The sequence below is a fragment of the Eleutherodactylus coqui genome, chromosome 8 (genome assembly GCF_035609145.1).
Source record: "Eleutherodactylus coqui strain aEleCoq1 chromosome 8, aEleCoq1.hap1, whole genome shotgun sequence".
NCBI lineage: Eukaryota > Metazoa > Chordata > Amphibia > Anura > Eleutherodactylidae > Eleutherodactylus > Eleutherodactylus coqui.
This window is the reverse complement of record NC_089844.1, coordinates 58,764,900-58,779,209: the sequence shown is the minus strand read 5'-3', so window position 1 is coordinate 58,779,209 and position 14,310 is coordinate 58,764,900. Positions and strand designations below refer to the sequence as shown.

Here is a 14,310-nt window from a genome sequence, read left to right as displayed (position 1 = left end):
CTTTAAATTGCAAAAGTTTGTGAATACTTTTATTACAGAAGTTTTAGATGCTCACGGTATATCCAAGCAAGATAGGTCCCCTTCGCCATCCAGACACCTCATCTGGTAGACTCAACCACCAGTTCCTCCAGGATTCATACTTCTATTATTCTACACCAGACTCTGATGTTTTCACTCCTGGCTTGATAAAGGGCTATATTGCCCGAAACATTGCTTGAATATATAATGATTCAACATCTGATGTGTCTGTAAAAAAAAGCATTCGTGAACTTTAGCAAATTCAAGAAGAGTGTGGAATGCTATTTTCTGAATTTTGGTGACTTCTGGAGGCAGTGACATTGTGACACTGATACTGATATCAATTAGGGTAGTGCTGCCGATCTGCGTTTTAAGTGATCTTAGCATGAACGACACAAGACTGCTGAGACCTGTTAAAGGCTACAGTAGTCACATGGGTGTATAATTGACATGTCGTAACTACAGGAGATCAACAAAGACTGGTGGGACCACCGGAGCTGGAGAAGTGGGGAAGATAGCAGAAATTCTTTTCTTATCCATCAAACTTCTTTTCTTTATCTTTTCTCAAATACAGAAAATCCCTGCAGTATGTTCCTATTATTTTTTACTAATCCATGTTAAGATCCTACTTGCGTGGCCCAGACCTATATATATATATTATTGATGCTTTGTTGTTTTTCTGATTATGAATATCAATTAGTTGTATCACCCCAGATAGATAGATAGATTTAAAAAACAGTCCAAATGACAAGCAGCTATTTAAGCCATTGAGGCTGTGGTGTCTGTGCAATAAGATAAATATCTCAAAATTATATATAGCAGGTTTCACAGTAGTCTTATGATAAATTGTGCCAAATTATAATTTCACTTCAGCTCTGATATTTCTGTATACTGATTTAGCCGTACGAACTATTTAGCATAAAACATTACATTTGATGCACTTGTTTATATACTGTAATGTTACAAAATACCATCTAGATCTATAGAACATAGGAATATATATTTAGTGGATTTCACCTTTAGACTATTATGTTTTCGTATGTAATACCCCCACCTAAAAAAATATTATATTTATAATAATATAGTTTTTTTTAAGTTACAGCTAAAAACTTGAATACAGGTAAAATGAGGGTTATTGAAAGTGCAGCTTAAAAATATAATCACACAATCCTTCAGTCGTTTTCCCACGTGTGCACCTTTTCCTTTAGTTTATGCAACGCTTAATAGATAAAACTCATTTTGAAGTGTGTATACTGTACAATTTCTAAATAAAATGAGAAATTAAAAAAAAAAAAAACTTGGAGAAAATGTAAAACTTTTTCTTAGTTTTTAGATATCCCTTTCTATCTTTGTACTCGTATTTCAGTAAGGTTATTTATACTGTGTAGTAAAATATGCTATAAAATAACTATAAATAGAGGAAGGCATAGTTTGTGATTAATCCTCACTGTGTCAGAGAATACCAGGCATTTCACCCTTTACAGGCAATTATTTTGGACATCTGAACTTAACACAGTGGAAACCAATACTTAGAAGCAGGAAGGGCAATGTATTATGGCAGGGGCAGGAGGCACACATGAAAGATTCTATTCTGAAAAGAACTGTTGCCTTTTTGACATTGCTCAGTTAAATTTGACAAAAATGTAGATTGATTTCAACTTTTTTTTTCTAATCCTTGGGGGAAACGTCAGCTTTTATTTGGTCAGACAGGAATTGAAGGTTGTTGATAAATCAACACAATAGGAAATGTAGGTTAAGGAAACCTGGCTTAAATTAGTGGTCAGTGTCAAATAGTTCACGACCCTCAGATTCAGGTAACCTAAACATTTACTAACAGCATATATAGGCACCCTAATCAATGCTAGTCCAAGTTTATTAACTCTTTTCCTGCCATGTGTGCCATGCGTATGAGAAACGGAAATAGAATTTAACTCTTAAGCTGAGGCGAAGACAACAAATAATCATTGTCTCCCAGGCATCTTAGAAATAGTACATTTTAATACACTTATTTAATGAATTAGTAACTATTAGAGATGAGCGAGCACCCAAATGCTCGAGTCCGCGTTATTCAAGTCGAGCTTTTCATAAAATTCGAGAGCTCTACTCGAGTAACGAACCCCATTGACTACAATAGGAGACTCAAGCATTTTTGTATGTGGGACGAGCTTTTTTTTTTTCTCCTAGGTCTTTCTCTCTCTCTCTCCCTACCAGACAAAAATGTGCCAATGATGTGCGCTGAGTCGCGGCGGGGAGGGGCTAAAACAGGCACCTCATAGCGGGGAGGAGCCAAAAACTGGGGCAGGGTCGAACACGGCTTGATGCTCGTTTGAGTAGCGAGCACCATCAAGTATGCTAATACTCGAACGAGCATCAAGCTCGGCAAAGTATGTTCGATCAACTCTAGTAGCTATGATGAACTTTGTATGATGACGATGAGCAAGGCCTCGTCCACATGGCCTTATTATGGCTCCGTTCAACTTCCAAATTGGACCAAGCTGTAATATGGTTCCAATGGACTTCAATTTTATGTGTTGGGGGTTTTTTTCCCAGTTGGAGTCCATATAAATCCAAAATTGCACCATGTTGGACACTATTTAACAAAGCTATTCTGGTTAAAGCATTACTACTAGGGGAGAATATCTCAGAGTGCCTACAGGTTGTCTGTAGAGTTGCAGGGGTTCTGGATGCCTCTGTACAGGCTTTGCTATATGCTTGAGCTCTAAATGCTTAATTAGTAAAAGTTGTACAAAAGAATAGCCAGTTAAGTCAGGGAAGCTTCAGTTAGTCCTACAAAAGACACATGGGTGAAGCAGCAAAGCACCTTGGGAGAAGGCATTGAAGACTGTCAGCACTAATTTTAAAGTAAGTTAGTATGCTTTTAAGCTACATAAAGGCTTCAAAAAGTATATTAAATAAATTTACTTTGTTAAAAGACGGTTGTCAGAATTGTGTGATATGCGCATTTCATTTTGACTTTCATGCTGAGATGCTTTTAATTGTTGTGAATGGGGAGATTGCAGGAGAACGCTCAATTTGGTGTAAGTGGATACAAAGATGGTCTGTTAGATGTAAGATGTGCCTGAAATTACCAGCACAGTGCTGTAAAAGACAAATGCACAGGTGTGCCTTAGAAGAAAGACAATAAAAAATGTCCTATTACAGAATAACACAGTATCCTCCGTTTTGTATGCACACATCAGTTATTAAGACAGGAAAGATTAACCAGAGAAAGAAACTGGTGAACATCCTACTGGTGCGTAAACAGGAGCATCACCTGTTCAGCATGGTAAACAAGAGAAATATCTTATCATGGAACATTTTGCATCATCTTCTCCACTGTGTCCTTACTGTAATTGTTCGAACAGAGACTGAAGAGATACTTATGCATAAAAGAAAAGTATGTATATAGATGACAATGGAACTAACTTTATATCGATTATATAGTTAGTTAAGTTGAAAAAAGGCACATCCCTCAGGTTCAACCTTTTTAGACCCTCTTCACGCATGCAAGTTTTTTTTCTGAGTTCTGTCTGAGTTTGTAACTAAGTAAACTCGGACAGAACTTAGATCCATTAAAATCAATAGGGCTTTTCAGACATGTATTTTTTACAGACTGATAGCACATATAAAAAAAATCTCAGCATGTTATATTCTGGTCCAATTCACACACGAGTAGGACATGCAATGTTCATTACTGTGCACATCAGACAACACATAGATCGGGTGTCTGTATGCTGTCCGATGAAAGTTGTGCCTGAGAATCTTGAGCCCAACTCATACTCGGCTGTTGGAATACAGCCTTAGACCTTGCAAATCCAGAAGAAAGAAAAAAAAATCCATCCTGACTAGTGCTGAGTGAACCAAACCAGTAGAACCCTGTTTTGGGTAAAACTTTGCTAAAAATGCAGTTATGTGAGAACCTGAACCTCAGGTAGTTCATTTTTGCTGAAAAAGAAGCTCATAAGAAAAAACTTAAAACTAGTATTGAACGCTGTCTGACTTGGTTAGTTTTAAACACTCAACACTCTGAGGAGACAGTGCTAACCACTGAGGCACATCTATCGAATCTTCCTCTTCTTCTTCCTCTTCCTCTTCTTAATAGTTCAGCCCTAAATGAACCCTTTGACGTAATTTGGCACAGTGACCTAAACAAATTTTTGAAAAGTTTGCTCATCTCTAATCCTGACCTCATAACGGTAAGTCAGATAACTTTTGTGGACACATTCGCATCTTATTAGTTATAACTCTCAATTCTTCATGTAATATATTTCTCTTCTTTGTTCCCATTTTGACTCAAATTATAATGATAATGGTAAAACCTATATGAAGAATGTTTTTATATATGCCACATCTTGGTGTAAGGCAAATGGCTGCAGCAGAAGACATCCACCATTACTATCGCAGACCAGTCATGATAAGCACCCTTCAGAAAAGACCTGCCTCTATCAGCCGTATGCCAGGCAAAAATGAAAGGATCGTGAAACAATACCCATATCCTTAAGCACTGTATGAGGTGCATTCAAGTTCTCAGGTCTCCTAATTTTTTTCTCAGGAATAGCCACAAATAGAATCATGGACACATATTTTAGAAGATACAGCCATTCTTCAGAGATGAGTGAGACAGATAGCAACATTGTCCAGTGCACAGAACTCATATGACAGAAATCTTGAAATGGCAATGATTATGTTCCAAGAAAAGTGTGAAATAATCTGTTTTCTTCATTTATGTGGAATGGCATCCATCAACATTCATTGTCAGTTGATTGAGACATACAGCGAAAGTGTCATGGACATGAAAAATGTGTGTTTGCGGGTGTGACAGTTAAAAGAAGGCCGAATGCCATGTGAGAAGGAACCAGAAAAGCCTCAACCACACACCAGCTGATCTGACAAGACGAGTGCGTGAGTAGAGCAAGTGGTTATGGAGGACCACCGATTGACTGTGGAAGAAATTGCCTGAAAGTGTCATGGACATGAAAAAGTGTGTTTGTGGGTACGACAGTTAAAAGAAGGAAAAATGCCACGTGAGAAGGAACCAAAAGAAGGCTTGACCACACACCAGCCGGTTGGACAAGACGATTGCAGGAGTGGAGCAAGTGGTTTTGAAGGACCACCAATTGACTGTGGAAGAGATATACTGAAAAGGATCTGTGCTTACCATTCTGCATGAAGACCTAAAGATATGGAAAGTTTCCTTCAGGTGGGTGCTGCGAATCTTGACCAATGATCACAAGGCTGTGCACATGTCAAGATCACCTGACACATTGCTATGTGATAATGGCATGAATGGTGTCCTCATTCCATCATTGAGAAGATGTGGATGAATGATGCTCTCCATTGTCGCACATTTTCCCGTAGTGCCTCTTGCATTAGTGATGTTCCAGTGGTCAAAACGGGCTCCTAAAGAAACATTCACAGCGGTCATGCAATCACAGTGTTGACGCTGTGAAAAATGTGTATCTCAAGAGAGAGATTATGTTGAGAAGTGACAATACTTTTAGCTTTTTGGCGTAAGTAGTATTTTTAGAAAAAAAATGAGGAGACCTTAGAACTTGGATGCGCCAAGTAGCTACAACTCAGTCTCCCGCTTTTTATGTCTTCTAGTTGCTGTTTCACACTGGAAGAGTTTTTGGGGGACAGATGATATTTCTAAACATTTACAGAGGCAAGGAAAGGAAAACTACAGGCTATTATAAAGTTATGAAGATGTTACTTTCCACTAATAAAATCTCAACAAATTTTCAGGGATTCACATGTGCTTTTAAATATGGATAGAAAAACTGTATCTAGGGCATCGGGTATAAACAGTGGCTAACATTTATTCTCCCAATACAAGACAAGTCTCATCTGGTTATCGCACACTGGGAAAATTGGCAGCATCTTGCTTGGTAGGGACCTCAATCTTGGCCTAGACCTAAGCCTGGACACTTCTTCAGGTAAGCCCAGCTTCTCCCTGGTGTCCCTACCTAGACTGCAGAGACAACTAACAGAGCTGAGACTTTTTGACTTCTGGAGGATACTTCATCCGGGGGTCAAGGACTACAGCCATCACTCTACAGCCCATAACAGTTATGGGAGATTAGATTACATCTTCATCTTGCATGGTCTTCTGGACTTGGTTCCTAGTTGCTCGATGGGTAACTTCATCTGGTCAGACCATGCACTGATGCACTATGGGGCCCTACTAGGTCAGGATGCAACAGGGGGGGGTTGAACTCTGGGAGGCTAAATGATAATCTCTTAGGGAACACCTGCTGTCTCAAGGAGATAAGACAGTCCATAGAAGCCTTTACTGATGTTCACAAAACAGACATGATGTCCCCGACCATACAGTGGGAGACCCACTGTATGCCCGTCCTTAAACGCGGAGATTTCGAATTTGCGCCAACAAATTCTGGGGATCCTGGATAGGGCTCACCTATGCATGAGGGATAGAATAAAAGGAGGATTTTATGAATATGGGAACAAATGTAGCTCTTGGCTTACAAGAGCATCAAACCCAAGGGAGCGCCAGGCCTGCATATTTGCACTGAATCCAGCCAATAAAGGAAAGGTTCATGCGCCTAACGACATTCTTGAGTGTTTCTGAATGTATTATAGTGAGCTATACAGTATTAAGAGGGCTTCTGAAGTACTCACAGGGAATAACTTAATAGGCACTGACCAATACTTAAGCAACTTTGCTCCAACACCTATACCCTCGGAAAGTGCTGAGCTGCTAGAGCAGGATTTTATGGATCAAGAAATATTGGAGCAAATTCAGAATCTGAAAATAGGAAATAGCCCTGGGCCAGATGGCTTTACCCACAGGTATTATAAAGGCTGTGGGGATCTTATCATCCCTATAATGAGCAAGGCCTTCAATGTGGTCTCGGGGAGCTGGCCTTTTCCACGGCAGGCTTTGCAAGCTACCATCATGGTCCTGCCAAAACTAGGTAGGGACCCTATGTCATGCAGGAACTATTGCCCAATCTTCCTACTAAGGGAGGACGCTAGACACACATTTGCGACCCCTTGTTCCTGTACTCATTCACAGAGACCAGGTGGGCTTTGTCCCTGGTCGGGAGGCTAGGGACAATACCATCAGGACACTCTCGTTGATAGGGAGAGCATGGTAGGTGAAAAGTCAATTGTGTCTCCTATTGGTCGATGCCGCGAAGGCATTTGATCATGTTAGTTGGGCATTTCTTGAGGCAACGCTGACAAAAATAGGGTTAGGCAAAAGATTTCTTAAATGAATAAGGGCCCTATATGATAACCCCACAGCCCAGGTCCAGGGAAATGGGAAACTCTTTGGAACGATTAATATAAGAAATGGTACAAGACAACGGTGCCCCCTCTCCCCGACCCTATATACCTTGGTCATGGAATCACTAGCCAATGACATAAATGCAAACAAAGACATCCAGGGTTACAGTGCAGCTCAAAATGAACATAAGTTGGTCTCGTTCGACGATTTTCTGGTTTATATCACCAATCCCAGTCAGGCCCTGGCAGATATATTACAGAAATTTGACAGATAAAGTCAGCTTAGTAACTTTAAAATCAATCTGCATAAATCAGAAATCCTAAACATCACACTCCCAGCAAATTCAGCAACTCCAACCACTGTTCCAGTTAAATTGGCGAGACGATCATATCAGATATCTAAGTGTTAACCTGTCTCCTGACCTAGGGAAATGGTTTGATTTGAACTATGAACCCATATACTCTGCCATTGTGAAAGACTTCGAGAGGCAGCGACCGCTGACTCTCTCGTGGTTCGGGAAAATTAACACAGTCAAAATGAATTCCTTCCCTAAACTTATTTATCATTTTCAAATGCTACCCATACAGATCCCAAGAAACTTTTTTCTTAAATTAAGAAAGGCAGTGACATGCTTTGTGTGTGGGGAAAATCTGGGCACGCATCAGCTATAGATTGCTGACCCAACGGAAGGAGATGGGGGGGGGCAGGCCTACCTGATCTATTCCTTTACTATAGGTATGCGATATGCAAAGCTGTTCTGGTTTATGGTACGTGGGGGGCCCTCTAAACTATGGATAGAGTTGGAGCAAAATTCTGTTCCTGGGCAGGCTCAAGGACTCTTCTGGCTCAAGGGGGGTTTGGGTCGTATGGGTATCAAGGTTTCTCCCTTCTTGAACTCGCTCTTAAAGATATGGGACGACTTTGCTTTGCTGGGCGACTTAGTGACTATTTCGGGCCCGCTGACGTCTTTGTTAGAAAGCCCAGATTTCCTCCAGGGAAGCATGGGACTACTGTTGGTGGATAGACTGGTGGGCCAGCTATCAAGAGTGCATGACCTGATTGGAGGGGAGGGACTGTCTTCATTTAGCACAATTATGGGAGAGGGGTGGCCTATATCTGGTGTGTGGTACCAATACTTACAGATAGGCCATTTTGTTCATGCACTGGGACCCTTTTCAGACCTGACTAAGCCACTCATGCCTTTCGAGGAGCTATGTGTTGGCTCGCGTCGTTCAGGGAGCGAGATCTTTGCAGTCTACTCTATCTTGGTAGCTAAGGGGATCCGGTACTCAGGAGGTGGGATTCAGAGAGCTTGAGAAAAGGAACTTGAAAGTTTTTTGTCAGACAATGAGTGGGCAAGGTCCTTGCTCTTGACTCACAAGATGTCAGCTTCAGGTTCCCACCAAGAGCTAAATTACAAACTGCTTACAAAGTGGTATCGCAGCCTGGCACGACTATCAAGGTTCCACCAGGGCACATCTGACTTGTGCTGGAGATGTTTAAAAGGGAGGGGCACATTTACTCACATTTGGTGGTCATGTCCACTAGTCTCTGGACTTTGGAAGGAGATTAAGGACCTATATAACACCCTGAATCGGGGCTCGTTATCATTTTCTTCCAAAATTGCTATATTGTCGGTCCTGCCAGGGTCCATTGGCACTAATAAATGGAATATTCTAAGGTTCTTTATTCTAGCCATGAGAATAGTAATTCCTCAGCTCTGGAGATCCCAATCCTCCCCGACACGTTTGAGTTGGGTGATGGCACTAGATAAAATTGGCCACATGGAAGAGATGCGGGCTCGGGATGCCGACAAATACTCAATTTATTACGCCACTTGGGAGAGATGGCTGGAGTTCTACAAGTCGGATGGGTTTGAACAGTAGCTTGCAAATGGGGATCGGCCTACTCATTAGTAAGGTTGGGGTGATCTGCTAATACTGGTCGGAGGCTTTTCTTTCTCGCCTTTTCCTTTCTTCTTGTCACACTTTCTTACTTTTTCATGCATGCTCTATTTGCCGCGGGTGTACGCGCTGACGGCTTCCATTGCAGTCAATGGAAGCCGTCCGTTCACGCTATCTCCCGCTGTAACACAGCGGAAGATAGCGTGAAAACACTTTCCCGCCTACCGCCGCCGCATCATATGACGCGGCCGGCGCGTCACGTGACACGGCCGGCCGTGTCATGTGATGCGGTGGGCGTGTCACATGATGCGTCGGCGGTGGGCGGGGAAGCGTCTTCACGCTATCTTCCGCTGGTAAGTATGGGGTCTCTGGGGGGCGCCGTGACGGGCTTCACTGCAGAATATTCTGCGGCGGAGCCCGTCACGCTCGTGTGAAGCCGGCCTAATTGTACAAAAATGTACTGTTCTTTGTGGGAGGCTCTATTTTGAAGGGCGGGGGAGGGAAATGTATATGTTACCCATCTGGGGTGTGTTAAAAATTAGAGATGAGCGAACGTGTTCTTCCGAGCGTGATATTCGTGCGAATATTAGGGTGTTCGGGATGTTCGTTATTCGTAACGAACACCATGCGGTGTTCTGGTTATTTTCACTTCCTTCCCTGAGACGTTAGCGCGCTTTTCTGGCCAATTGAAAGACAGGGAAGGCATTACAACTTCCCCCTGTGACGTTCAAGCCCTATACCACCCCCCTGCTGTGAGTGGCTGGGAAGATCAGGTGTCACCCGAACATAAAAGTCGGCCCCTCCCGCGGTTCGCCTCAGATGCCGTGTGATTTAGATGAGGGACAGTGCTGTTTGTACCGGAGCTGCTGTAGGGAAAGAATTGGTAGTTAGTGTAGGCTTCAAGACCCCCCAAAGGTCCTTATTAGGGCCACTGATAGCTGTGTGTTGGCTGCTGTTAGCAGTGGCAATTTTTTTTTTCTCAAAATCGCCTCTGCAGACCGTTGCACCTGGCATTAGGGACAGAAGTGCTGCATAGGCAGGGAGAGTGTTAGGAGTGAGTGTAGCCTTCAAGAACCTCAACGGTCCTTTCTAGGGCCATATTTATCCGTGTGCAGTACTGTCCAGGCTGCTGTTAGCTGTGCTGCATTTTTTTTTGCTTCTCAAAATCGCTTCTGCAGAGCATTGCACCCTCCATTGATACTGCAGGGAAAGAATTGTATAGGCAGGGCCACAACACAGTTATTATTCATAGAATATACGCAGTGCTGCCTTTTGCTTGTAAAACAAGTGAAAATAATTCTATTTGTCCGGCCTCTGTCCGTCCTAAGGGCGGTGGACACGTGTCGGCTGCGTGTGACACCTTTAAAAATCAGACACACCCAGCTACGTTTTACTCCTGGCTTCGCCATTTGCTTTCCTTAATTGGGAAAAAAAATACCTGCTCTGCCACAGTTAATAACTCTGCTACCCTCACGTTCTGTGACACATTAGCAGGGACACAGCACAGTTATTAAACTTCTCATGTTCATAGAATATACGCAGTGCTGCCTTTTGGTGCCAAAAAACGGAAAATAATTCTATTTGTCCGGCCTCTGTCCGTCCTAAGGGCGGTGGACACGTGTCGGCTGCGTGTGACACCTTTAAAAATCATACGCACCCAGCTACGTTTTACTCCTGGCTTCGCCATTTGCTTTCCTTAATTGGGAAAAAAAATACCTGCTCTGCCACAGTTAATAACTCTGCTACCCTCACGTTCTGTGACACATTAGCAGGGACACAGCACAGTTATTAAACTTCTCATGTTCATAGAATATACGCAGTGCTGCCTTTTGGTGCCAAAAAAACGGAAAATAATTCTATTTGTCCGGCCTCTGTCCGTCCTAAGGGCGGTGGACACGTGTCGGCTGCGTGTGACACCTTTAAAAATCATACGCACCCAGCTACGTTTTACTCCTGGCTTCGCCATTTGCTTTCCTTAATTGGGAAAAAAAATACCTGCTCTGCCACAGTTAATAACTCTGCTACCCTCACGTTCTGTGACACATTAGCAGGGACACAGCACAGTTATTAAACTTCTCATGTTCATAGAATATACGCAGTGCTGCCTTTTGGTGCCAAAAAACTGAAAATAATTCTATTTGTCCGGCCTCTGTCCGTCCTAAGGGCGGTGGACACGTGTCGGCTGCGTGTGACACCTTTAAAAATCATACGCACCCAGCTATGTTTTACTCCTGGCTTCGCCATTTGCTTTCCTTAATTGGGAAAAAAAATACCTGCTCTGCCACAGTTAATAACTCTGCTACCCTCACGTTCTGTGACACATTAGCAGGAAAACAGCACAGTTATTAAACTTAGATTATTCATTCACTAGAGGCAGTGGGGCCTTTCGTTTTCAAAAAAGGGAAAAAATTATATTTGGCCTGCAGTCTTGCGCCAATTTATTTCCTGCCTGTGAAATCAAATCACTGGTAATACAGCATGCTGAGGGGTAGGGGTAGGCCTAGAGGACGTGGACGCGGCCGAGGACGCGGAGGGCCAAGTCAGGGTGTGGGCACAGGCCAAGCTCCTGATCCAGGTGTGTCGCAGCCGACTGCTGCGCGATTAGGAGAGAGGCACGTTTCTGGCGTCCCCACATTCATCGCCCAATTAATGGGTCCACGTGGGAGACGGTTATTAGAAAATGAGCAGTGTGAGCAGGTCCTGTCCTGGATGGCAGAAAGTGCTTCGAGCAACCTATCGTCTACCCGCAGTTCTGCGCCGTCCACTGCTGCCAATCCGAATCCTCTGTATACTGCTCCTCCTTCCTCCCAGCCTCCTCACTCCACTACAATAACACCTGCTCAGGAGCGGGAGCACTCCCAGGAACTGTTCTCGGGCCCCTGCTTAGATTGGGCAGCAGCGGTTCCTCTCCCACCAGAGGAGTTTATCGTCACTGATGCCCAACCATTCGAAAGTTCCCGGGGTCCGGGGGAAGAGGCTGGGGACTTCCGCCAACTGTCTCAACAACTTTCTGTGGGTGAGGAGGACGATGACGATCAGACACAGTTGTCTTGCAGTGAGGTAGTAGTAAGGGCAGTAAGTCCGAGGGAGGAGCGCACAGAGGATTCGGAGGAAGAGCAGCAGGACGATGAGGTGACTGACCCCACCTGGTGTGCAACGCTTACTCAGGAGGACAGGTCTTCAGAGGGGGAGTCAAGGGCATCAGCAGGGCAGGTTGCAAGAGGCAGTGCGGTGGCCAGGGGTAGAGGCAGGGCCAGACCGAATAATCCACCAAGTGTTTCCCAAAGCGCCCCCTCGCGCCATGCCACCCTGCAGAGGCCGAGGTGCTCTAAGGTCTGGCAGTTTTTCACAGAGACGCCTGACGACCGACGAACAGTGGTGTGCAACCTTTGTCGCGCAAAGCTCAGCCGGGGAGCCAACACCAACAGCCTCACCACCACCACCATGCACAGACATATGATGGCCAAGCACCCCGCAAGGTGGGACGAAGGCCGTTCAGCGCCTCCGGTTTGCACCCCTGCCTCTCCCCCTGTGCCCCAACCTGCCACTGAGATGCAACCCCCCTCTCAGGACACAGGCACTACCGTCTCCTGGCCTGCACCCACACCCTCACCTCCGCTGTCCTCGGCCCCATCCAGCAGTGTAGTTCAGCGCACCGTCCAGCCATCGCTTGCGCAACTGTTGGAGCGCAAGCGCAAGTACGCCGCCACGCACCCGCACGCTCAAACGTTAACCGTCCGCATAGCAAAATTCATCAGCCTTGAGATGCTGCGGTATAGGGTTGTGGAAACGGAGTCCTTCAAAAGTATCATGGAGGCGGCGGCCCCGCACTACTCAGTTCCCAGTCGCCACTACTTTTCCCGATGTGCCGTCCCAGCCCTGCACGACCACGTCTACCGCAACATTGTACGCGCCCTCACCAACGCGGTTACTGCCACGGTCCACTTAACTACGGACACGTGGACAAGCACAGGCGGGCAGGGCCACTACATCTCCCTGACGGCACATTGGGTGAATTTAGTGGAGGCTGGGACAGAGTCAGAGCCTGGGACCGCTCACGTCCTACCCACCCCCAGAATTGCGGGCCCCAGCTCGGTGGTGGTATCTGCGGAGGTGTATGCTTCCTCCACTAAAGCACCCTCCTCCTCCTCTGTCTCGCAATCAAGATGTGTTAGCAGCAGCATGTCGCCAGCAGTCGGTGTTGCGCGGTGTGGCAGCACAGCGGTGGGCAAGCGTCAGCAGGCCGTGCTGAAACTACTCAGCTTAGGCGATAAGAGGCACACGGCCCACGAACTGCTGCAGGGTCTGACACAGCAGACCGACCGCTGGCTTGCGCCGCTGAGCCTCCAACCGGGCATGGTCGTGTGTGACAACGGCCGTAACCTGGTGGCGGCTCTGCAGCTCGGCAGCCTCACGCACGTGCCATGCCTGGCCCACGTCTTTAATTTGGTGGTTCAGCGCTTTCTGAAAAGCTACCCACGCTTGTCAGACCTGCTCGTAAAGGCGCGCCGGCTCTGTGCACATTTTCGCAAGTCCCACACGGACGCTGCCACCCTGCGCACCCTGCAACATCACTTTAAGCTGCCAGTGCACCGACTGCTGTGCGACGTGCCCACACGGTGGAACTCTACGCTCCACATGTTGGCCAGGCTCTATGAACAACGTAGAGCTATAGTCGAATACCAACTGCAACATGGGCGGCGCAGTGGGAGTCAGCCTCCTCAATTCCTTTCAGAAGAGTGGGCCTGGTTGGCAGACATCTGCCATGTCCTTGGTAATTTTGAGGAGTCTACCCAGGTGGTGAGCGGCGATGCTACAATCATTAGCGTCACCATTCCTCTGCTATGCATCTTGAGAAATTCCCTGCAAACCATAAAGGCAGCTGCTTTGCGCTCGGAAACGGGGGCGGGGGAAGACAGTATGCCGCTGGATAGTCAGGGCACCCTCCTGTCTATTTCTCAGCGCGTACAGGAGGAGGAGGAGCATGAGGAGGATGAGGAGGAGGGGGAAGAGACAGCTTGGGCCGCTGCTGACGGTACACCGGCTGATTGCCAGTCATCCTTTCAGCGTGTATGGCCTGAGGAGGAGGAGGAGGAGGAGGATCCTGAAAGTGATCTTCCTAGTGACGACAGCCATGTG

General features: G+C 45.5%; 1 long non-coding RNA gene across 2 annotated transcripts in view; it reads left to right on the top strand.

Moving 5' to 3' along the window:
• LOC136577484 (uncharacterized) overlaps positions 1–14,310 on the top strand; it is a 74,378-nt gene that overhangs the window by 30,693 nt on the left and 29,375 nt on the right. The window lies entirely within an intron of this gene.